Genomic DNA, 26,425 nt, shown 5'->3' with positions numbered 1-26,425 from the left:
AATCATTGTGTCATCCCCTTTGCGAAGTGATGACATCACATCTGTGCTGTATGGAACGGAGGCTGGCCGGGTTTATATATTCAATGGAAATAAAACCATCTCAGGTCAGATGACAGACACCTGCCAATCCTGGATCTCCCCTTGTCCAGAAGACTGGGTAAGAGGCTAATAATGGGAAATCCTGCCATTAACTTAATAACCCACTATACACAACAGGAAGCTTTTCTATGATGTGATGCTTTTTTTTTTTTTTTTTTTAAATAAAAGTATCTACAGAAAAGATTGTAGTACATGAGCTTTTGCGATCTCACATATCAGCTACTGGAACATCCCATCATGCTCTGGGTATTTCTTTAGATAACTCAAAGCACAGACTTTGGAAAGTAGTGTGGAAATCAGCTCTCAATCTGCTTGTCCCTATCCTGTGTGGCTTTCTGTTTCTTTCTGGAGTTTTTATAAAAATTGTTCTACTTGTCTAAAATCCCTTCTTCGTAATCATGGGTACTAATCTCTCCATATTTTTAAAGAGATGCTGCCAGGATTGGGCAAAAGGAGAAATTGAAAATGGCAGATATTGGTTTACAGCCAAGGTGCTGCAGCAGAGATATGCTAATTGAACAAAGACTCAGCCGTGAGTGGGCCAGTAGGATAAACCGGCCGTGTTCCTCAGTTTGCTCTGCTGCTGCACCCTGACTGTATGCTGTAGGTTAAATGTTTTAACATTTTGTTAAAAAGAGCCAAACTTCCTAAGGAATTGCAAGAGATATCTAAACGTGTGACTTTATTTATTTATTTATGCTTTTTATATGTTGTGATTCCAGAGGTAGATCACAACGGTTTACATATTTAGCAGAGTTAGATTGTTATAGAAAAATTCAAACAGTATTAGGATAAACGAGAAAGTAACAAATATAGGAAAAACAGTAATTACATCAACAACGGATTAAAAAGTTCAAGAGTTAATTTAAATAGGAGTTGAAATAACATTAGAAAAAGGTAAGGGTACGCTCTGTTTTCATGAATATACAAATCTGAAGAGATTTTGTCAAAGATTAATTTTAAGTTAATTCATAGGCTTTTTTAAAGAGCCAAGTTTTAAGATCTTGTTTGAATTTCTTTTTTTAGGTTGAAAGTCTTAGAATACTGGGTAAAGAGTTCCAAAGTTTAGGTCCAGCAATAGTAAACATACAATCTCTAATCTGTGATAGGTGTGTAATAATAACTCCCCTTTGTGCACCCCTTCGTGCAACCCTTGGTGCTACCTTTTTTCGTTTTTTTTTTCTTTTTAACTTCTATGTTTCTTCCACTTTTGTTTACCTTTCTCTTTTTTCATAGTTGTTATCCCTTGTTAACAATTTTCATTGTTGTTAATGTTAAATGTATTTGACAAAGGTAACTTTTTTCCTACATCTCCTGTTTTAATGTAAATCGGTATGATTTGTATATTATACAAGAATGTCGGTATATAAAAATTAAAAATAAATAAATATTATTATTGAGAGGAATAGAGAGAATGCGTTTATTTTGAGATCTTAAATTTCTTAGTGGATTGTAGAGTTGAACTGAAATTCCTGGAGGGGATGGGTCAATATTGTTGACAATGTTGAAAAGAAGTGATACTACTTTGTATTGGATGCTGAAGGATATTGGAAGCCAGTGAAGGTCTATCAGAGTGGAAGTTATATGATCACATTTTCTTGTTCCGGTAAGAAGTCTGGCTGAAGCATTTTGGAGGAGTTGCAGGGGTTTAATTATGTTTGAATGGAGTCCAAGCAGTAGGGAGTTGCAATAGTCTCGGCTGGAAAAAATTAGATAGAGAACACTAGTGAAAGAAAATTTATTTTTACAAGGATTTTCTTCTAATTCCCATAACACTAAGCCAGGAGTGCAGAGGAGGAAGTGGAAAGATTATGCATTAGCTCCTTTCATTCTTGCATTTTGTAAGCAGATCAGGATGTACTTTGTTGTACTGTAAAATTTTACTATATCTTTTTATTAATGCTATTAAATGTGCTAAATTGAAAGTGTTTGAGTCACTATAGCTAAAAGCTAATAGCAGTTTCAGCATACTTTAAGGCAGTATTAACCTCTATCCACCATTTCTTTTTTCTTTCAGGCACAATATGTATTAATTTCTCCTGAAGTGAGTAACAAGCTTGCTTGCTGTATTTTTTAAAGTTGATAAACTCTTCACTCGTAATAATAACAATTATTTTGTAGGACAAATCAAGATTTGGAAGCAATGTTATCACTGTAAAATCAGGACAAAAGGTAAGAAATAATTTTTAAAAACCCATCAAACTCTTCACTGAAGTCATGACTGGCAGTCATGTAGTCAAAGACTTGTCCAGTAGTTCTTGCCAATTGCTGTATTGTGGATTTCAGGGTCATCTTTAGGCTGGTGCGAAAATTCCCTGGCAGTCACACTGCGCCAGTTAAGTCGTCCCATGCAGGACCGGTAGCAGAAAAAGGGAGCTGTGCATGGGAACGATCTTCCGCATGCCCCTTTCCCTGCTCATATTTTGATTTGTGTGGGAAGCTGTATCAGTAGGACGTCTGAGCGCAGGGCTGTGAGCCAGTGTGTGAGTTCAGAGGCCCCGCCTCCTGCATGTAAAGGAAGCATGCGTGTGCAGTAGCCAGGGCCTCCAGGGCCACCATGGCATATACAGGCAAGCTCTGGCTCACAGCCCCACAGTCTCAGACTTCCTGCTGCTGCTATTGGCAGGGGGTACTGGCCCAATGGCTTCCTGTTAGACTGGAGCAGGGCTCGGTATGGTAATGAAATAAGGGTGGGCCTCACATGCAGAACTGACCCCCCATTTCCATTGCACTGGAGTATTTTCTTTTTTTTTATGACTTGGTGTGGTAATACTCTTTGTGTGTATGTAAATGTAGAAGGCTGTGCACTTCATTACCACACCAAGCCTCGCTCCAGCCTTATGATGCCTCTGGGGGATTTAGGATTGCATTAGGCATTATTTTCAAGCCTATTAGGTGGCACTTTGCCAATGGAAGAATATAGTCACAGAATACTGTACATACATCAGTTATTGTCAATTTAAACAATAGTAAGTTATAGGAGCATATATCCAGTAGTTTGGAAAGCATTAAGGCAGAGCTTCCCAAATCTATTCTGGGGACCCCACCGCTAATCAGGTTTTCAGGATATCCACTGTGAATGTGTGTAACTGGCTCCATTCTGCTGCCTTTCCCTGAGAGCGATTCACCCTTTGCATCTGCACACAGATTCCTGTAACTAGATATCTCCACTCTTAGCAATACTGTCAGTTCCCTGAGATCATTTAAAACTGGATACCCACCATCGTTCCCGCTATGCTGAGTGTGTGAGCAACCGCGCATACATTTTGGAGCATCGCTCACAGGTTTTACATGGTCGTTCACAGGTTTATTTTCTTTGTGCTATATACAGAAATGCAAAGCTAATACTAGGGCTCAAAATTGTTGGTTTAAAATTGTCGCACGTACCCCTACTCATTCCTTGAAGAGAACATTGCCACCAACTCAGCTATTTCAAAGGAATTTTTACTGAAAGCCATCTGGAATGAAACAGGTGCAAGGAAACAATTCTGTGGTGGTCAGATCACTTCCTCTTAATATGCAAACAGCGAACAAAAGGGAGAAAGGCCTTAGGAACCAACACAAATTATAAGCTTCCCTTTGCGCAGGGTGCCAAAATGAAAGTATTAATTTTGGCAAAACTGTTAAAACAATAGAATATCAATTAGTCTAATATGTAAGAACTTTTTTTATTTTTGCTGTTATTTATGCATGAGAAGTTTCTGTACACCCGATCTCCAATGCATACATATTTATCTCTTGCATATTCATGGTGGATATCCTGAATATTTGACTGGCTGTGGAGTTATTAGGACAGATTTGCCAAGCCCTGCCTTAAGGGCTCAGTTCAGCTCTTTTTCCAAAGGCATGTTTAAGTGGAAAAATATGGATATGTCACATTGCCCACCCTTACTTTTCAATATATTTATAAATGATCTGGAAGGATATACGACGAGTGAGATAATCAAATTTGCAGATGACACAAAATTGTTCAGAGTAGTTAAATCACAAGCAGATTGTGATAAATTGCAGGAAGACCTTGTGAGACTGGAAAATTGGGCATCCAAATGGCAGATGAAATTTAATGTGGATAAGTGCAAGGTGATGCATATAGGGAAAAATAACCCATGCTATAATTACACAATGTTAGGTTCCATATTAGGAGCTACACCCAGGAAAGAGATCTAGGCGTCATAGTGGATAACATATTGAAATCGTCGGTTCAGTGTGCTGCGGCAGTCAAAAAAGCAAACAGAATGTTGGGAATTATTAGAAAGGGAATGGTGAATAAAATGGAAAATGTTATAATGCCTCTGTATCGCTCCATGGTGAGACCGCACCTTGAATACTGTGTACAATTCTGGTTGCCGCATCTCAAAAAAGATATAATTGCGATGGAGAAGGTACAGAGAAGGGTGACCAAAATGATAAAGGGAATGGAACAGCTCCCCTATGAGGAAAGACTAAAGAGGTTAGGACTTTTCAGCTTAGAGAAGAGATGGCTAAGGGGGGATATGATAGAGGTGTTTAAAATCATGAGAGGTCTAGAATGGGTAGATGTGAATCGGTTATTTACTCTTTCGGATAGTAGAAAGACTAGGGGGCACTCCATGAAGTTAGCATGGGGCACATTTAAAACTAATCGGAGAAAGTTCTTTTTTACTCAGTGCACAATTAAACTCTGGAATTTGTTGCCAGAGGATGTGGTTAGTGCAGTTAGTATAGCTGTGTTTAAAAAAGGATTGGATAAGTTCTTGGAGGAGAAGTCCATTACCTGCTATTAAGTTCACTTAGAAAATAGCCACTGCCATTAGCAATGGTAACATGGAATAGACTTAGTTTTTGGGTACTTGCCAGGTTCTTATGGCCTGGATTGGCCACTGTTGGAAACAGGATGCTGGGCTTGATGGACCCTTGGTCTGACCCAGTATGGCATTTTCTTATGTTCATTCTGCCCCCATAACTTTAGAGCTCTACATCTCACAAGTAATGCTGGGGCAGATTTTATAAATCTGTGCACACGCGTACTTTTGTTCGCGCACCAGGCGCGAACAAGAGTACGCAGGATTTTAATAGATATGCGCGTAGCCGCGCGAATCCATTAGAGTACGCGGGATTTTAATAGAGCGAAAGGGAAAGAATCTCTCAGCAGAGGGACAGAGGTGAGCTGGTAACTTCCTTGGCTATCCTCCCCAATGTCAGGTGACAGCGGCTGCAGCTTCTGTGGAGAGGGTGCTGTTCCCCTACAGAAGAAGCCAACTGAGAAAGGTCTAAATTTTGACTCAATAAGAGCCAGAGGCTTCTCCTTGCACTGGATACTTATATGGTTAGAATCACTTCCAGTAGCATTCAGACTCTACCAGGGTTTGCTTTATACTTGCAAGTACTGCAGGCAGGATAGATTGCTGGGAAGTTTCAATCGTGAGCGATACTCTGTGCTATAAACGCTGGGACAAATAGTGGCTACCTGCATAAACAAATATACAGTTTGGATTAAGCACATTTTGCCAGGAGGATCCATACATATCAGCCACAGCAGCATTGTGTGGACATTTATTTTACTCAGGAAATCTGGGGCCCTACACCGTTTTATTGGGTTTTATTTGTATATATACCAGGAGGACTGGGGTAACTGCTTCTTGTTTTTTTTTTTTAATATAGCAGCTTACACTGGTTACTTTGCAGGCTGGTTGGGTCCCTTCTGCTTGTGTCCGGGGCTGCCTGTGTTGTCAAAAGTGACGCCCTGCTATTGTTAACAATATCTATCTCTTTCTCTCTATATTTATCTATATTTATATCTTTCTATCTATATAATATATATCTATCTATATATAAAAGCTTTTCTATACCGCCTATATAAGTTTTGCAGATCTAAGCGGTTTACAAATAAAAACATTTATAAAAATAAATGAAGTGATTAATGTAAAACAAATTAAAATAGATGAGAGATTAATTAAAAGAGGGAGGAAAGAAACATTACAGTGCGTTATGGAAGTAGAAAGAGAGAATTTGGGAAAGCGAGTGTGTAAAGAGTTTTGCCCACTTATTTCAAAATAGCTCTTAAAACCTATCACATTCAAGTGTTCAGTGAATCATACTGTAATTGAATAACCATAATGTGAACACTAATATTATTAAATTACAAAAAACATATATATACCCCTATGCTGTACAATATTTATTAATGAAACACCGTAAGTACTAAAGACTATATTCTTACATCTTCTCCAAATAACCGTTCATTAGCTAGATAACTCTTTTGAGGGAGTAAATGCTTTGCAAAGGAGTTATCTAGCTAATGAGTGGTTATTTGGAGAAGATGTAAGAAATCCCGAGTGAGTTATCATACTGAAGACTCTTTGGTTAAAGACAAGTGAAGGTAGAGGGAGTATAAAGTCTTATGAAGAAGATAGTCACTGAACAGATACTTAAAGAATATGTAAGAATTCTTGAGCGATTTATTGTGCTAAAGTTAAATTATCCAGCGAAAGACACCAAGTCTTTATGTTAATGATTTCATCGTAGTTCTTAATCTCTCAGTCCATCTAAGCCTTTTGCAAAGACTGCAAATCTCATTGGATGTTCTGCTTGTTTAAACAGCAAAAGCGGTATAGGGTATTGTCTAAGAACTGTTTTAGCATAATTGTGCACTATTTCAATATGTTACTACTATTTATGATACAGGCTGTTTAAGATTTGGCTATTTTAGTCTTTGATATTGTTAATTTATTTTAGATTAATTTTTTTTTTATTTTTTACAAATTTAATAGTAGTTTTAAATATAGTCTATAGCAGTGGTTCTCAACCTTTTTTCTATCAGGACACCCCTGAGAGATTAGGCTCACATGCGTGATACACTGAACACATGACCATCATGGGACTAAATAGAAACATATGCTCTGCATCCACAGGAATTCCCTGCTTCCTAGCAATGGGTGTAAAGCAGAACTAGGACATTTCCCTGTACAAATCACCATACAAAAAAGATATTCTGATTCTGATGTCATCTTAAGAACAGCATTACAAACTCCCTCTATTACCAGGTGCATTGTAAAATAATACAAAGAACCCCACTCTGTACTCGTCTATCAAACCTGCCATACCTCAGCAGCACTAACTCCAAGAAATAGTCCTACCCATGAAAGGCAGCAGTTCACCACCAGTGCAATATAATAAGAAAATACAATAAATAAGGCTGATACAAACCTCTAGTAAAGTACCTCATCTCAGTCACATACAGACAGAACAGACAGACCTGCCTTCACCAAATATAGAATAAAAGACCACAAATTATACACATGCAAAGAAAACCTGGAATGGAAACCCCAAGACCACCACCTGCATGCAGTGCAAAACTGGAGACTAGAAACAGAAATATATTTCCTCCTACACTAAGCAAAGTTCAATGAGAGAAGAAATGCATATTCTCAAAACTGACATAGTATGGCCCTTGTACCCAGTCACTCCCCTCCATGCCCCATCACCCCTCACTTCTCCCAATTACTCAATCATCCCTTCATATGAACATATCCCTGTCCAACATTCCCAATACCCCCACCCCATATCCTCTTCCCCATGCTCCCTCTCTCCCCTGTTCAACTCGTTCTGTCCTTCCCTCCCCCAGAATACCTCTGACCACCTCTTTCCTACCCCTTCCTGTTCAGCATCCCCCACTCCCATCTCCCCAACCCAGCCACCCCACACCTCCATCTCTCCACTTCCATCTCTTTTCCCTGCCCAGCTGCCCCCAACCCCTCCCTACCCAGCAACCCCAACATCCTTTCCTCCACCCCTGATTCCCTATCTCCCCATGCCTTTCTGCCCAGCAGACTCTTGGACTCATATCTTCCCATGCCTTCCTGCCCAGTACATTTCTCCCTCCTCCTGGCTCCCAGTCAGCAGAAAAGACTTGACCAATCCAGAGTCTCCTTCCCTCTTTATCAGCAGCAGATGAAGGCAAGAAGCATTGAGGAGAGGAAGATGAGGCAACAGCAGTGGATCTACAGAGCACGCACCTTTCTCCTTTATGCTCTTCTTTCACATCCAGGCCCCATGGGATGAAGAGAGCATCAGCAGACTCACTGCCAGGCCAGGCAGAAGAAGATAAAGTTGGTGTCCCGACAGGCCCATATGAACAGGAGTTGGTGATATCACACTCTGATCTGGATGAAGGAGGAAGGAACAACCTCCCACTGGCCAGGAAGAGGAGAGGAAGTAAGAGCAGATTCCAGTCATACCCAATAAAAGAGAAGTCAGCCAACTTCTGCCCAGACTGATGAGGAAAGATCAGTCTTCTGCTGACTCTGCAACACACCTCCTGGGGCTTTACGACACACTAGTGTGTCCTGACACACCTGTTGAGAACCACTGGTCTATAGTACTTATGGTATTTCATTAATAAGTATTGTACAGCATAGGTATGGTATATGTTTTTTGTATGGTTATGCAATTAAAGTATATATATAATTATTGCTCTTGGCTACTACTGTGGTGTATTATCCTTGCTGGTTGCTTGTTTACCATTGCATTTATGACTTCTTATTTTAAAAAAAGAGTAAAGTTGCATTGAAAATTACAGCGTGTTGTATCCTGTGTCACTCTGCTCAGTAACAGGGGTATCAATAGCACTGAATTAGGGGTTCCTGGGTCATTTCCCCAGTATCTAAAGAAGCTGCAAACCCAATCTGGTCCTATTACAAGTGAGCTGAATATAAGAACATAAGAACATTGGGTCAGACTAAGGGTCCATCAAGCCCAGTATCCTATCTCCACCAGTGGCCAATCCAAGTCACAAGTACCTGGCAGGTACCCAAACATTAAGCAGATCCCATGCTACTATTGCTGGCAACAAGCAGCGGCTGTTCCCTATTGATTAATAGTAGTTTATGGACTTCTTCTCCAGGAACTTATCCAAACCTTTTTTAAACCAACTATATGCTAGCTGCCCTAACCGCATCCTTTGGCAATGCATTCCAGAACTTAATTGTGCGTTGTTACAAATAATTTTCTCCAATTGGTTTTAAATGTGCTACTTGCTAACTTCATGGAGTGCCCCTTAGTCCTTGCATTATCTGAAAGAGTAAATAACCATTTCACATGTATCCATTCTAGTTCTTTCATGATTTTATAGACCTCTATCATATCTCGCCTCATACGTCTCATCTCCAAGCTGAACAGCCCTAACTTCTTCAGCCTTTCCTCATAGGGGAGCCATTCCATGCCCTTTATCATTTTGGTCACACTTCTTTTCTCCAATGCAACTATATCTTTTTTTTTTTTTTAATTTATTATTTATTATTTCATGTCTCATTAATACATTACACAGTTCTTAAGAAATATTCATCTAGGAATTACTTAACAACTTAATCTTAAATCAAACTGTGAATATCCATCCAGGAAATTAAAATCAAGCAAAAGAAGAGCTGGAAATTTAAACAGTCTTAGAGCAGATAGTAAAAGGAAATAAGACACAAAGAATTTTCATTTCCTCCTATATATCATTTTTTAAACCAACTCATTGGTAGCACTTAGGGACTGGGTATCCAGGTATTGTCTTAGCTGGCTTGCCTGTGAAAAAATATACTTGTTCCCCTGACTAATGACAATACATTGACATGGGTACCTTAATAGGAATTTTATTCCCTTATTCTGAGCTTCACTTCTCAACGCCAAAAATTCTTTTCTTTTAACCCTTGTTGTATATGATATGTCCGGAAAGATCCTAATAACCTGTCCGTAAAACTTATCATTTTGGTGCCCAAAATATATTCTCATCAAAGAATCTCTCTCAGATGTAAAAGAGAATTGTACTATGAGAGTAGCTCTAGTATTTATACAGGTTTCAAAAGATTTTTCTAGCAGTTCTGACAAATCTAATTCAGGTTGGTTATCTTTATCTTTATCTTGTTTTTTCATTTCCTCATTTTGAGAGATGTAGTATATTCTTGCAATAGCTGGTATTGCTTCCTTTGTGTATTTCAGGATATTAACTAGGTAACTTTTAAATAAATCTGTTGGATTTATTAAAGCAGTCTTAGGAAAATTCAATATCCTCAAGTTGTTTTTCTTCACCTGATTTTCCAATACTTCTAATCTCTCAAAATGGGATTTTTCAGATTTTATTAAATTCAATTGAATTTTATCCATTTTATCTACCTTAAGTTGTACAGAATTTACAGATTCTTCAACTTTTTCAATCTTAGATTGAAGGACCACATTCTTATTTAGCACTTCCTGCAATGTATTAACAATGTTGTTTATTGATTTCTGCATGGAAACCAGCATATTTCCTATTTCTCCAAGAGTAAAATTTTTAGGAGTAATAACAGAAATTCCAGCCAAGAGTCCTTCCTGGATATTACCAGTCCCTCCCTCCAATGGAGATGTAATTCCACTTTGTTCCATAGAGCCCAGCTGTGAACTTTCTGAGAAGCTAGTTGAACCAACTGCTCCTCTCTGATCACTTGTTGATAAAGAATCCATTTTGAGTATGGGATCTCCTCCAAGTGAAATCCCCACTCGAGGACCAGCTGGTGGCTCAGGAGTTGTTGGCGCCCCCGGGGTCAGTGATATTTCATGTGCCTGGGTGGGGAGACCCTGCTCTTTGTCAACCCCTCCAGCGGCACCCCCTTCTGGGGTAATTATAGGAGTTCTCGCAAAACAGTCCTCTATTTTGGGTTGAGTCAAGCTCTCTGGGGTAGACGAGTAATCTCTCAGTTTTGCTTTTCTCTTTGTATGTGGCATTTACAAAGAGATAGCAAAATTACCCAATATGAAGGAAATATATATATTCAATAAGAGTCTTACCAGGAGTTTTGTGAATGAACACTTAAGAATTGAGACCGTTCCTTTTCAGCACTTCTTGTGGCTGCAGCTGGAATGAAAAAAGGATTCCTTGCCAGGGCCAGGTTCGCCAGGCTAAGCCAGGCAAAGCCACGCGCGCCCCTTAGGCGCGCGCGGCTTTGGCAGTGCGCCGGCGGCTGCGGTGCGCCGGTTAGACGGAGATTTTATATCGTCTCACCCGGCTCCTCCCCCGGCTTCCAGGTCCCGCAAGGCAAGTGGAGGCAAACAGGTTCCAAAGGTCCCGGTAGGTAATATCAGCTGCAGCGAGTGTAGAGGAGCGGGAACGCCGATTTTAAAGCGTCTCACCCGGCTCCTCCCCCGGCTTCCAGGTCCCGCAAGGCAAGTGGAGGCAAACAGGTTCCAAAGGTCCCGGTAGGTAATATCAGCTGCAGCGAGTGTAGAGGAGCGGGAACGCCGATTTTAAAGCGTCTCACCCGGCTCCTCCCCCGGCTTCCAGGTCCCGCAAGGCAAGTGGAGGCAAACAGGTTCCAAAGGTCCCGGTAGGTAATATCAGCTGCAGCGAGTGTAGAGGAGCGGGAACGCCGATTTTAAAGCGTCTCACCCGGCTCCTCCCCCGGCTTCCAGGTCCCGCAAGGCAAGTGGAGGCAAACAGGTTCCAAAGGTCCCGGTAGGTAATATCAGCTGCAGCGAGTGTAGAGGAGCGGGAACGCCGATTTTAAAGCGTCTCACCCGGCTCCTCCCCCGGCTTCCAGGTCCCGCAAGGCAAGTGGAGGCAAACAGGTTCCAAAGGTCCCGGTAGGTAATATCAGCTGCAGCGAGTGTAGAGGAGCGGGAACGCCGATTTTAAAGCGTCTCACCCGGCTCCTCCCCCGGCTTCCAGGTCCCGCAAGGCAAGTGGAGGCAAACAGGTTCCAAAGGTCCCGGTAGGTAATATCAGCTGCAGCGAGTGTAGAGGAGCGGGAACGCCGATTTTAAAGCGTCTCACCCGGCTCCTCCCCGGCTTCCAGGTCCCGCAAGGCAAGTGGAGGCAAACAGGTTCCAAAGGTCCCGGTAGGTAATATCAGCTGCAGCGAGTGTAGAGGAGCGGGAACGCCGATTTTAAAGCGTCTCACCCGGCTCCTCCCCCGGCTTCCAGGTCCCGCAAGGCAAGTGGAGGCAAACAGGTTCCAAAGGTCCCGGTAGGTAATATCAGCTGCAGCGAGTGTAGAGGAGCGGGAACGCCGATTTTAAAGCGTCTCACCCGGCTCCTCCCCCGGCTTCCAGGTCCCGCAAGGCAAGTGGAGGCAAACAGGTTCCAAAGGTCCCGGTAGGTAATATCAGCTGCAGCGAGTGTAGAGGAGCGGGAACGCCGATTTTAAAGCGTCTCACCCGTCTCCTCCCCCGGCTTCCAGGTCCCGCAAGGCAAGTGGAGGCAAACAGGTTCCAAAGGTCCCGGTAGGTAATATCAGCTGCAGCGAGTGTAGAGGAGCGGGAACGCCAATTTTAAAGCGTCTCACCCGGCTCCTCCCCCGGCTTCCAGGTCCCGCAAGGCAAGTGGAGGCAAACAGGTTCCAAAGGTCCCGGTAGGTAATATCAGCTGCAGCCCAACTATATCTTTTTTTGAGATGCAGTGACCACAATTGCACACAGTATGCAAGGTGTAGACTAACCATCAAGCAATACAGAGGTATGACATCCTTCGTTTTATTTGCCATTCTCTTCTTAATAAATGCTAACATTCTATTTGCTTTTTTGACCTTCACCGCACACTCAGCCAGTTTCAATGAAAAATCATCTAGGACGCCCAGATCTTTTTCCTGGGTGGTAATGTCTAAAATGGAACCTAACACTGTGTTGCTACAAGATGGATTATTTTTCCCTATATGCATCACCTTGCACTTGTCTACAATATATTACACTGCGCTCTGAACACCCAATCTTCCAGTCTCACAAGGTCCTCCTCCTCCAATTTATTACAATCTGCTTGTGTTTTAACTACAGTACTTTGAATAATTTTGTGTCATCTGCAAATTTGATCACCTCACTCGACTTATCCCTTTCCAGATCATTTATAAATATATTAAAAAGCACTGGTCCCAAGTATAGATCCATGAGGCACTTCAGTGTTTACATTTTGCCACTGTGAAAACAGACCATTTAATCCTACTCTCTGTTTCCTGTCTTTTAACCATTTTGCAATCCACGAAAGAACAGCTCCTCCTGGTGGAGTCTTCTGATGCAGCCCACTTATCTCTATTGGTGGCAGATTTTCCCCTGCGTCGCCTGGCAGGGGCACTACATTAAGAAACAAAACAAAAAAGAAAAACACAAATATAGCCCCTGACCCAATCTGGAACCAGGTACAGGGAAGGTCATGGGCCAGAGCTGTACCTATGCCAGCCAGGAGGCTTCCTGCATTGGGGGGGGGGGGGGGGGGGGGGGAGTAAATCTTTTTCAAGGCCCTTAGTGTTTTCTGTCTTCTTTGGGGCTCTTCTGCACCTCAGTTCAGTCACAGCCAGACAAAAGCACCACACATTACACAAAGGCGGTTTCTGATGGCAGAAACAAAATCTAAGCAGCACCCTGATGTTCAATGTAACAAAACAGTTAAAATTAAATTACAAAATATATACTCAGTTTCTCTCAGTAGTTAAGTACTGCACATCTTGGCAGATAAGCTGTCTGTGGAAAGAACCTCCTTCTCTTTACTCTCCTCTAGTAGCTGTTCTGGGTGCAGCTCCCCCTCCTACCTGGAATAGCTCCAGTTCACAGCAGATGAGTCTCTAGCCAATTCCTTTTTTTTTTCCTGTGAGCTTCAGGACCTTCCTCAGTTGGGCAGTTTTCTCTCTGAACTCCCACAAAGGACAATCCTCTTTTTTTTTTTTTCTCCAAATCTCTGAACCACCTCTCCTTGAACAGATGAGGAATATGGACTTAAACCTCTCTTCCTTGAGATTGCTTTTTATCACACAACCTCTCAGGAATTCACTCTTGAACTACCAAGACGCCTTCCTTACTTCCTTGAAGACCTGGTAACCCAACGTTGGGTCACCTTCCTGGGACAGAAGACCCATTCACAGTTCTTTCCTTGTGGTGGGAAAGACCCCACACCAGCACTACCCTTTGAATAGGAGGGACCCTCAGACTGCAAGCTGCAGATTGACTTCTCAGGACCACCCCCTTCACTCAGTTGGGTACAAGGGTTTTGTTAAACCTGACACCTCCCACTGGGAAGTGTCAAACTTCTCTAAACATTCCTATTCTACTCTGACATCATTCAAAGGGGAAGAGTCTCTTGAAACCACCAATTCTACATTAGCGAGGAGCAACTACACTAGTAAAGGTCAAATTTGGGGATCTCCTGACACAAGACATACAAATTGAGCCTGGAACATAATTATGCATTTACACTGAAAGCCTGACAAAAAATAGGTGTTGTAATGCACCATGGTATATGAATACCAACTATGAAAGTCAAATATTTTTAACCCGGTGTGAAGCCTCCTTGAAATATGAAGAAAACTTGCAGACGAAAAGGTCGATTTTAAGAGCCACTCACAGGTGTACGTTTGCCGGCACGTGCATATGGATGCGCCGATTTTATAAGATGCGCACATCTATGCACGCATGTTATAAAATCCGCTACCCACGCGCACAATTTTATATCGATGCGCGAATGCTGCTCACTCGTAATTGGGGGGATTTTAGTAGATGCACGGTGAAGCATTAGGGCCTATTTCCCTGTTTCCTCTCAGTTCACCCCAATAAAGGAGCGGACTTCTTAAACCCCCCTACCTAACCTGCGTCCCTTTTACTCTACTAGCCCTAACCCCTAAAACCCTGCTGAGTACCCTAAATTCTTTTATTTAATTTCTTACCCGCAGTTCATGAAAGCAGCAAGTTACACGGTTGTGGGATCCTGGCGTGCACTTATGCATGACACTGACTTAATGGTGCTGTCCTTGTCCAACCATGCCCCATCCAGACCCTGCTCCTGGCCCGCCGTTTTTGCAAAAAACCTTTCCAATGCACGTACCAGGAGATATGCGCATGGTTGTGGGCCTTTTAAAATCTGCATGGCCTGTGTGCATTTCCGAGATTTGCTGCGCATAGGGCTTTTAAAATTCGCCCTAAATCCTACAGTAGTTTTTGATGGTTTTGTCATGAGTATACAGTTTGTCTGAATAATTCTATTTATGTTTCTTTTTAATTTGTTTCTTGTTATTTTGTTTTTACTTTGCTTGAATATTGCTTTGATTTTATAAAAAGAAAGGCAATTAAGAAAGTACAATAAACTAAACAATGAACTTCAGGAGTGGTAAGGCAATATGATCTGAGGAAAAAAATACAAAAAAATAATCTGCCCTCTATGCAAGACACACAGCATACAAAACACCATACTTAACTCTTCAGGAGAAATCGTCTAGTGGTTAAAACATTGGACAGTGACTGAAGTCCTGGGACATGAATTTGAGACTTTTCTGGCAGGCATTGTGTCATTGGACAGGTCACTTTTTAAGCTGGAGCTCCTAAGGGACCATCCTCCCCAAACCTGGACCCCACTTAATCGGATTTGAAATGAAGAGGAGACAATAATGGAATCACATAAGATATGCCATACTGGGTTAGACCAAGGGTCCATCAAGCCCAGTATCCTGTTTCCAACAGTGGCTAATCCAAGTTACAAGTACCTGGTAAGTACCCAAACATTAAATAGATCCTATGCTTCTTAGGCCGGCAACCAGCAGTGGCTATTCCCTATTAATAGCAGTTAATGGACTTTTCCTCCAGAAAGTTTATTATACAACTTCATGTGCATTACCCTGTGAAGCTGGTCAGATAACCCTAAACAGACATAGACTCCCATCTACGATTTATATCACCTGAAGTTGAGTTGTTCTTCAGAAGGCTTGGCCAACTGAAGAAATCTTTAGTAGGGCATGTCTTTGTGCTGCTAGGACCCTCTACAATGTCTTTGGTTCTTAGCACTGCCTATTACAATCTTCCTGGTTTGAGCTTCTGTGCTGGTGTTTTTATACATAATCACTATGGGTGGAGTTTAACTTGTCATTATAGATATATGGTTTATGAGTGGCTGCCTTTTAGGTTGCTAGGCAGCTTTGGCATGTTATGGTTTGTCTGATATGTCAGAATTTATCGTTAAGCTTTCATTGGCTAAGTTATGTATCAGATCTTATTTGGTCATCAGGGCCTATTAAGAAAAGGTCAACAATACTTTCCATTTGTAGTTAGGTGTTGACACATTTTCTTGTTATATGCCAAGCTCTGTCTGGTCTTGTCTCCTTTTGTTAGTGCCTCCTGCTGTTAGCTCAGATCCTGCTTTCTTATATAAGAACACAAGAATTGTCATACTGGGTCAGAAAAGGGTCCATGAAGCCCAGTATCCTGTTTCCATATGTGATCAATACCTTGCAGGATCACAAACAGTAAATAGATCCCATGCTGCTAACACCCAAAGATACAGAGGGGCTTTTCATAACTCTAGTTAATAACAGTTTATAGACTTCTTGTCCAAGAACTTGTTCAAATCTTTTTTAAAACCAGCTATATTAACTACTTTACTACATCCTCTAGTAATGAATTCCAGAGCTCGATTGTGTAAGTGAAAAATAATTTTCTCTTATTTGTTTTAAATATGCTACTTACTAACAATTTATTTATTGGTATTTATAAACCACCCATACAAAGACTCTAGATGGTGAACAAGAAATAAACATACATAATTAAAACAAAGATAAACTAAAACCAACGTAAGACAATAAACAACTGCCAAACAAAATAGAAAAGCTGCTCAAAATCCTGGAGTTTCATCAACCCAACTCAGCCGTCATAGCAAATACGCTAAACGAAACAGGTGAATTTTTAACATTGCCTTAAATGTCTTTCTATAGCTTGTCCTGCAAGGTTTGTAGGGGATCGAGTTCTATAAGACTAGACTAGCATGAGAGAATGCTCGTTCTCTCATTTCTACTAGCCGAGCTTGACCTACAGTTAGAACTTCTAGTAGCCCTTTTTGGGAGGAATGCAGCTTATGGGTTGAGTTATAGATACAAAGGAAAGTAGGAGTGTACTCATTTTTGTTTTGTTTTCGGGAGGTTTTTCCACATAAATTGCAGTTCATGGAATGTTTGATTCATGTTAAAAAATGAATCAAACATTTAAACCCCCCCAAAAAACCGGGGCTTTCCAAGGCCTCCCAGTCCCACCAACCATCCTTCCCACCCAGAAAAATGCCAGGGCCAGGAACCCCCCCTGGCCCCCACTTACCCGGTTTAGTGGGGATCCACCGGTGAGGTCCAGGCCCAAGCAGGTTGCTGCAACCTCAGCTTATACATTGTACATCAAAATGGTGCCATCTGCTGGGGTGAATATGCTGGAGTTAATTAAGTCTGGTGTGACCCCAGCAGATGGAGTCCATTATCGAAGAAGAGGATGTCATCATTGCTGCTCCAAGGCCTGGGCATGACTTTAGGCTGAGGCCCAGGCATCAGGAACCAGCCTTCCTGCCAGACCCCAATGTCAGGCCTAGGTCCAGGTTGAGGTCCCGATGTTAGGACCTGGCCTTTGCACTGGACCGTGGCTGAGGCCTAGGTGTTAGGACCTGGCCTGGTGGCTTCTTCAGCTACCTGATGGATCAAGTAGGTGAAATTTTTCGACATGCTCAGGTCTTGGCTGAGGCCCTGGAATTGTCCCAGGCCTAGGCTGAGACCCCTGCATCACACTGGAGCCTCGTCCTATGCCCTACATGAGGCCCCTACTTTGATCCTAAGTGGAGGTGCAGGTGTTATGCTCGGGCCTAGGCCTATGCACTTAGCGAGGCGTCAGGCCTCAGGCCTAGGCCCAATGTATTCTTTTTAAATGAATGCAACAAATAAGATTCAATTTGGGGGGGGGTCCTCAATTTGTTGTGGAGCTCTCCAAATGAAAAGAATTGCCCTTACTCACATTTTGCACATTCATTTAAAACAAGTGCATATCTATAATGTCATATACTATCAGTTTACATTCACATATAGCCACTTTAAACATAACTCTAGCCTGAACTGAGAGCCAGTGAAGGTCACAAAGTATTGGAGAGATATGCTTTCTCATTGATTTCCCAGAAATAAGTCTTCCGACAATCTTGTTACACTTGGAATGCTCTGTATGCCGTGGCTGGCAGGTTCATATATAGGGGTAGATTTTAAAAGATGCGCATGTGTCGATGTCCATATCCCAGCGTGCACACATGGATGCGCCTATTTTATAACATGTGCACAAGGCGGGGGGGGGGGGGGGGGGGGGTGTGAATTTTTGCAAAGTCCTTGCAGCCACACAATTCGGCCTTCCCCAGTTCCTTCCCAGTCTGCTCCAATTAAGGAGCAGACTGGGAGGGAACTTCCCTAACCCTCTGCCAACCTTCCTTCCACTTCCACTTTCCTCCCCATCCCCATCCCCATCACCTAACTTTCTCAATTTTTTTATTTTATTACTTACTGCTCCTCGGGAACAGAAGTAATTTATGTGCACCGGCCGGCTGCCAGTGCGTGCTTCCCCAGGACAGCTGCTAATGGCTGCTGTCCAAGCCGGCCTCCATCCTGCCCCTCCCCACCCAGACCACTTCCCCCCCCCCTGTCCGTCCCTTTTTCAGGACCCAGCACTTGTGCACGTATTAGTAAAATTCGACTAATTGTGAATTACAGTAATCCAAGGCTCGTATAAAATTTGCCTGCACTTCTGCATGAAAATCAACAAGACTCAGAGGTTTTATACCACACAGAACCCAAAACCTTAAAAACCTGAGCAAAGGACAGCCCTAATTTCATTTTTAAAAGTCAGGGAAGAATCTCATGCCCAAGGCTCTTAATAGCTCTGAAGGTTGGAACATTCTGTAAGGGATCCCATGTTGGAGTAATAAGATTTCAGTTTTTGCAAGGTTTAAGACCATCTTATTATGCATCAACTATATCTCAGGGCAGAAACACAACAATATACAGCAGAAGATGTCTGTCCTCTAGCTTTTGTATTATTTGACAAAGTAAATAACAGATTCACATTTAGTCGCTCATGATTTTAGAGATCTCTCTCATATCCCTTCTCAGTCCCAACCTCACAGGGGAGAGGTCTCCTTGTATCATTTTGATCACCCTTTTTTGTACCTTTTCCAGTTCAGCTATATCTTTTTTGAGATGCAGTGACCAGAATTGCACACAGTACTCCAGGTGCGGTCTCACCATGGAACAATACACATTCTCCATTCTTTTCCTAATAATTCCAAATCCTGTTTGCTTTTTGGACCGCCATTGCACACTGAGCCAAGGATTTCAAAGTATTATCCATGATGATGCCCAGATCATTTTCCTGTATCATAACTCCTAATATGGAACCTAACATCGTAAAACTACAGTGTGGGTTACTTTTGCAGTTGTCCACATTAAATTTCATTTGCTTCCTACAATTTCTTACAATCCATTTTTTATTTCCCTACTCTGAATAATTGTGTCATCTGTAAATTTGATCACCTAACTTGTCGTTCCTTTTATAAATAGTTTAAAAAGCACCAGTCCCATTACAGATCCATGAGGCACTCTACTGTTTACCTTTCTTCACTAAAAAAATTGATCATTTATTTCTACTCTTTCCTATCTTTTAACTGATTTGCAGTCCACAATAGGACATTGCACTCTATCCCATGACTTTTAATTTTTCTCAGGAGTCTCTCATGGAGACTTTGTCAAATGCCATCTGAAAATCCAAATACACTATATACACCAAATCACTGTTTTCCATATGTTTATTAACCCTTTCAAAAAAATGTAGTAAATTGGTGAGTCAAGTCTGTCCTTGTGCAAAACCATACTGGCTGTGTCTCATTAAACCATGCCTTTCTACATGTACTATGATTATATTTTTTAGAATAGTTTCTACAATTTTTCCTTGCACTGAAGTCAGGCTCACCAATCTATAGTTTCTCAGCTCACCCCAGAGCCCTTTTTAAAGACGGATGTCACAGTGGCCACCTACCAATCTTCCAAGTACAATAGAAAACTTTAATGATAGCTTACAAATGACTAGTAAGATCTACAGTTTCATTTTTGAGGTTTTTCAGAACTCTGATATCTAAACCATCTGGACCTGGTAATTTGCTACTCTTTTGTTTGTACATCTGCCCTCTTTAGATCATCCAGGCTTACCATGATTTCAGTTTTTCTGAATCATCATTATTAAATGCAGGTATCTCTCCCATATCCTCTTCAGTAAACACTGAAGCAAAAAATTAATTTGGTCTTTGTGCTAAGCTTTATTGTTCCTATGTGCCCTTGTAATCCCTCGATTATCCAATGGTCCAGCCAAATCCTTCATAGGCATACTGCTGCAAATATATTTTTAAACAGATTTATTATGAGTTTTTGCCTCTGTGGCCAGCTTATTTTCAAATTCTCTTTTAGCCTGCCTAATCTGTTTTACATCTAACTTGACAATGTTTAAGCTTTTTCCTATTTTCTTCAGTCTTCACTGATCTTTTAGAACTGGGATTACTGCCTTTAAATCAAGGAGTTATTTATTTAGGCATTTTTATATACCGAACATATCTTATATACACTTCACGTCTGTTTACATAAAAGTTGGACAAACCATTAATACTTTATCCCAAAAACTCATATTAAAATGGAATATAAATTAAAACCCCGTAAGGGTCTATAGATTTATATCTCCTGATAATATACTTAACTATAAATTACAAAATAATAAAATACAACTTAAAATTTAATAAAACCATACATGTGTCTTCTTAATGTTATTCTCACTGCTTCTCACCTTCTGATAGAGAGACAGGAGGAAACCATAAAAGCATCTGAAACAGGATGGGAGAAATCCAGGGCGTAATATTGTATGATTTCCGAAATACACTGATCTGATGTAATTTTGGCCCATCTGCGCTAGAATTGTGATAGCTGCCTGTCTCTGGACCTGGAGAAAAGGTCCTCAAACAATTATTGGGCCTGACTCAGAGTATCCTTCCTTACCTCCTCATTTGTTCAAATGAAAGGTTAGATACCTACGATTTACCCTACTGGGTCAAACTAAAAGGTCCATCAAGCCCAGTATCCAACAGTGGCCAATCCAGGATACTCTGCTTCCTAGCAAAGCTTCTAAATCTCTGATTAACCTTTTAGACCCTGCTCATTGAAGGAATTATTTCCTGATGCCCCTTTTTACATATCTTAGTTAACTAGACCCAAATATGGTATAAATACTGGGGCAGATTTTTAAAAAGTACACGCACGCATACTTTTGTTCGCGCAAACAGAAGTACGCTGGATTTTAAAAGATACGCCGCGTGTATCTTTTAAAATCCGGGGTCGGTGCGCGCAAGGCTGCGCAAAATCGGCAGCCTGCGCACGCCGAGCCGTGCAGCCTGCCTCCATTCCTTCCAAGGCTGCTCCGAAATTGGAGCGGCCTCAGAGGGAACTTTTTTTTTGTCCCCCCCACTTTTCCCTCTCTTCCCCTATCCCACCTCCCAGCCCTAACTAAATCCCCTTCCCCTACCTCATTTCGTTGAGTTACGCCTGCCTCTGGCAGACATAACTTGCACGCGTCACCGGCTCCCAGGCCGCTGTGCCGGAGCACTCGGCCCCGCCCCCGGACCGCCATCATGCCTCCGGCCCCTCCCACGGACCGCCACTACATGCTGCGCCACCCCCAACACCCACCCCCCCCAAGCAAAGCCCCGGGACTTACGCGCATCCTGGGGCTTTGCACGCGCAGGGCTCTTAAAATCTACCCCATGGTATAAAAAAATTTGCAAGTAATTAAAAGTATATGAAAAAATGTTCCACTTGTGGAACGTTGGTCCCTACAGTATTTTTTCTCTGCTTAAATATTCTACAATCCTGCAACTTATTTCAGGTTAGAAGAGAACATAAGGAACTTCCTGACCTATCTTCTGGTAGCCCAGGTTACAGTCTCACCAATTCTTCACCATTTTCTCAAGATCATCCCCAAATAGCAGCTACCCCCTTAAAGGGAAGTTTTATCAAAATGTTCTTAAATGTATAACCTGCTAGCCAATTACACAGCCAAAAGTAGTCTCCTAGATGCCACTATGGACACCATACCCCTAGCAGATGTCTGTACCAAATCAAAACAGGCATCTGCTAAATATGCAGCTTTCGGTTTCAATTGAGTGGTTTCATCCATTAAATAATCCTGCCCGTGCTGTGCCAGATGCAAGCCTGATCTTGCCACTATAGAGCTGCAAGCCGCTATCTCAAGAGCCATACTAACTGCTTCAAAAGCTTGCTTAAGCAGACTATTTTTCTATCCTGAGAATCTTTGAGTGCAGGACCTCCCTCCATAGGGACTGTTGTTCTTTTAGTGACTGAACTGACAAATGCATCTCTTTGGAAAGAAAACTCTCTTGTTCCTGAGGAACTAAGGGAACAACCTTTCCCAAAATTCCTTTCAGGTGATATCCATGCCAGATCAATTAATTCTTTCACTGACTTATAACAAGGAAAAGATTTGGAAAGCTTTGGTCCATAATAAGGTCCTCTGTGGAGCTACTACCTTCTGTGATATTCAAAGTACATAGGGCTTGAGAAATTAAGAATGCCAGCTCTTCCTTATGGAAGAGCTGCGGGATAAGTACTATTAGCACCTGTTCTGGGTTCGGACCTTGCATGCTGGAATGCTTCCCAGGGGCTAATCTCACTGGTATCTACCCACCCCTCCCCCAACAAAGAGAAACCTGCGGGTTTATCATTTGCACGCACATAGGACCACCCCAGGGGCTTGCCAAATGAAAACACACACATACAATTAGTGGTATTACACCCTGGAGCTTGAACCCAGCTGATTCCCCACACAAATATTCACATGCACACTCTGACTCAATACATCATGGTTCCAGGTCTTTATGAAAATAGGTTTATTTGAGTAAGAAGAGGATAGAACAAGGAATAAATAAAATCAGATAATACAGAAGAGCTCATTGCAAAGAATAGCAATTACTAAAGAGAATACCTAAATATGTGTATAGATACAAAGCTTACATTTCTAAGGGATCAGTCTGTGCTATCATGTCCAAGAACCAATTTCTCTTCCTCTCTTGCTATTCTCACTTTTTATATACTAAAAACTGGTAATTGCTTGGATAGGAGCAGTGACCTCCCGCTGTCTGTGTTCTTAGTTCCACGCTCAGCTGTGAGGCCTCCTGTAATCTGAGTCTGGTACCACAATTGCCTACTTTCCCAACTGAGAACTGCTGGCACAATTCTGATTCTTGCCTGTTCACAAGCACATTTTTTTTAAAAGCATTTCATAGTGCAACATAGTAAATATAAGTTCATAGAGAGGTTGGCCTGTGGCCTTCAACCAAGGCTCAGTAAACTTCTATTACATCTCCTCTTTTTCCAACTCCTCCTCACAAACACCTTTTGGAGTTGCATTAAAAGAATCCTCTGAACCTGAAAGGCCAACTCCTGGTAATTCTTCCTTTCCTTCCTTTATCTGCTGCTGAAACTGAAGATGACAGAGATCAAGGTAACCCAGAAACTATTCTGACATAGTAAAGGCTTGCTGTAGGTATTTAATAAACTCTAGAAATTGTAGCCCAGATGGAGGAGTAAACCGCTAATGAAAGGGGATCAGAAATCGCTTCCTTTGAGGCCGATACAATAAGGGGATTTACTTCAGTGCCAGCTGTTCAAGGACTGCAGAGTTTACAGCAGATGATCTCAGCTTTCCTTCATTGCGTTGTTATAGCTGGCAGAACCATTTCCGCAATCATGACCCCCTACTGAGAGCAACTGCTTGTCTCCATAAATGCAGACTCTCTTCCACACGGTAGAAATTCATTGCCCTGCAGTCCCCTTCCCCAGGTTGTATTACACTCATGGCAGATTTTGGAAGGCCCCTGACTAACCTTATCTCTTACTGCAGGCAGCACAGGAGCACAGTTTTCTTCCTGCACATTGCAGGAGCAGCCACCACATTTCCTCAGACTTCTAAGAGGGGAAAAAAAAAATCAACAAAAAACCCAACCACACTACAAATAAAGGCCCGGATTTTAAAACGCCTTACACGGGCCGGGCCTATTTTAGAAAGGCCTGGCCATGCGCATATGTCCCGGGCTTCAAAAAAGGGGCGGTCCTGGGGGTGGGGTCAGAAGCTCCTAGCACAGTGGCCATTTGCCGCTGTGCTGGGGGATTGTGTGCCAACAGGCACAACAGGTAAGATAAATGTCGGGGGAGGCTGCAGGCGTTAGCACGTGCAAGTTGTACAATTGTGCACCCCCTTGTGCGCGCCAACCCCCGATTTTATAACATGCACGCACCTGTGCGCGCATGTTATAAAATCGCACCTCCACGTGTGCGTGCCAGGTAGCGTGCTCAGGTATTAAAATCTACCCCAAAGCTTTTAGTGACTCACACAGAAGCTCTAACACAGCCACAGCTTATTAGAATCTCATTTAAACTAGCTTTCACAGTTCCTATGTCTTTAGTTATTTTACTTTATTATACTTTCCTCAGAGGCAAAGAAAAATTAAAGAAGCACCCCTCCCCCAACAAAGAGAAAAGATAAGGAGAGAAAAGAAAGGGGGGGGGGGGGTGAAAGAGGGGATAAGCTAAAGAGAGAGTAGCTTAAATACACCAACCAGGATGAAGCCCCTAGAACCCCCCTGGGCCAAGCACTACTGGATGAGGGAGGGAATACAAAGCTTTCAGCTCAGGAGCTGCCTTCAAAAGTAACTTTCCTATTTAGCCCACAAGGTTTCAGTCCACAGCACAGGATGAATGCCCATCCATCTGCCAGATACAGAATACTGTCTGGGTGAGGTCAGCACGGATGCTTGTAACTGTGACATCAGCAAATATGTTAGTCTCTGTCTCCATCTGCTGGTGGGTGAGTACAACTCTCAAATCTGGATCAATCTAACTGGATGAACAGGAAAGAAGTATTTTTAATTTTTTGATTAATTTACATGGAGGTTTTGACTGAGTATTGAAACCTTGTGGAATATGCAATTGCATTTGTCCTGTTTCTCTGAAATCTTTTTTCTCCGTCAGTAAGCATACTCTGTATTGAAGCAAGTTTATTGGAAATATTTACAAGCATCACTTTTGTGTTTGAACTGATCCTGAAAACCTCACTCATTTGGTGTGGCTAGAAGACTGGGCTGAGAACCCCTGCTTCAAGGGGCAAGGACAGCTATAGTAGTTTGAATTGCAAGTTCAAGTAGGCTGCTGTCTGCAGCTAGCATCAATTTGATACATGCCAAATATACATAAAAAGTAAACTGCTTAAGATATGTTTTACCCAAAGCTTAAAGCAATGTGGCCATATTAAAAAGGTACACATCTTGCATTATTAAAATATATATTTATTTGAATCAGACTCAGGGATTAACTAAGGATGGAATGGTGTCAAGCAATTGGCAAGATGAAATTTGCGGAACTAAGGCTGCACCAGAAACTAAACACATGCAGTTATAGTTTTTCCTGCTAAGCTGGGTTTGAAACCAAGTACTTGATTGATTTCTGTAACTGTTTTAGCCCCTGTTATGCAGATGGGTAAAGCCTTTTATAAATATTTAAATCTCATGACTGTAAAAGGATAGCTCTAACTGCCAATTTAATTAATCTTGGAAAACCTTTTATGTAACAGGTTATACAGACCCAAGTTTAAAATAATGGATTCCTTAATAAAGCTATTCTGGAAAGCCAAGCAGTGTGGGTGTTATAAAAGGGTATTACAATGTGGCACAATCCTCAGAGGGCTTAATGGAGTTACAAACCAAGATGCTGTACACACGCACTAAGAGAAGGAAAGGCATATGTCCACCAATGTGCTTTCAGTTTAGCTCTTCTTATGTTTTTGCTTTTGTGTCATTTCAGAATGAAGTGGTTGTAGCAGCTGAAAGAAGTTCAATGAAAGCCACACTTTCTGGTGCTCTCCATGTCTATAGCCTCTAATTTTTTAGCTATCCTTATGCTTTGGATATGCCTTATTTTAAACTAAGCATTGTGACATGATTCAGGACTGCGGTAACAAGTTGCTTTCAAACCATCTTGTGCTAAGTACCCCCAAAATAATGTTACGTAGCATTCGCTGAAGATGTAGATTACCTGTAGCTCCCCGAAGCTGAACACAAGGATGACGAGATAGAAAGGTACTTGCATTTCCCACAAGCTGACAGAAGGAATTGGTGAAAGGATGAAGAACAGGGGAGCCCACCCCTAACATTTAGGACACTAAATGTAATGATCAGGTGGGGAACACTAACAAAATGGGAGATGTTTTATATCCATTCCATATTATAACTATTTTTTCCTACTAGAAAAGGAATCCCTTACTTTCTCATAACAGGATTTCCGTGCTTGCATGGTCAAAGATTAGGGATTAGGACATGGCTTGAGTAAACACTATAATACCAAGCAAATCTTCTACTTTAAAGTACATTTAGCAAAATTATTTTTAAGATAAGAGTGGACAGTTAAACATTTCTGAAGTGAGGCCACATATCTATTAAAAAAAAAAAAAAAAAAAAGCTGATCCTGCA

The 26,425-nt window shown here is 41.8% G+C and overlaps 1 long non-coding RNA gene across 1 annotated transcript; it reads left to right on the top strand.

Annotated features, from left to right (window-relative positions):
- Positions 1-26,413, top strand: LOC115085130. Its single transcript, XR_003854742.1, has 4 exons — positions 1-157; positions 2,117-2,143; positions 2,221-2,271; positions 25,761-26,413. It is a non-coding gene; the product is annotated as an uncharacterized LOC115085130 (long non-coding RNA).
- The last annotated feature ends 12 nt before the right edge of the window (positions 26,414-26,425 follow it).

The sequence above is a fragment of the Rhinatrema bivittatum genome, chromosome 2 (genome assembly GCF_901001135.1).
Source record: "Rhinatrema bivittatum chromosome 2, aRhiBiv1.1, whole genome shotgun sequence".
Classification (NCBI taxonomy): Eukaryota; Metazoa; Chordata; class Amphibia; order Gymnophiona; family Rhinatrematidae; genus Rhinatrema; species Rhinatrema bivittatum.
Note: the sequence above shows the minus strand (reverse complement) of the source record. Positions and strands in the feature narration are given on the sequence as shown.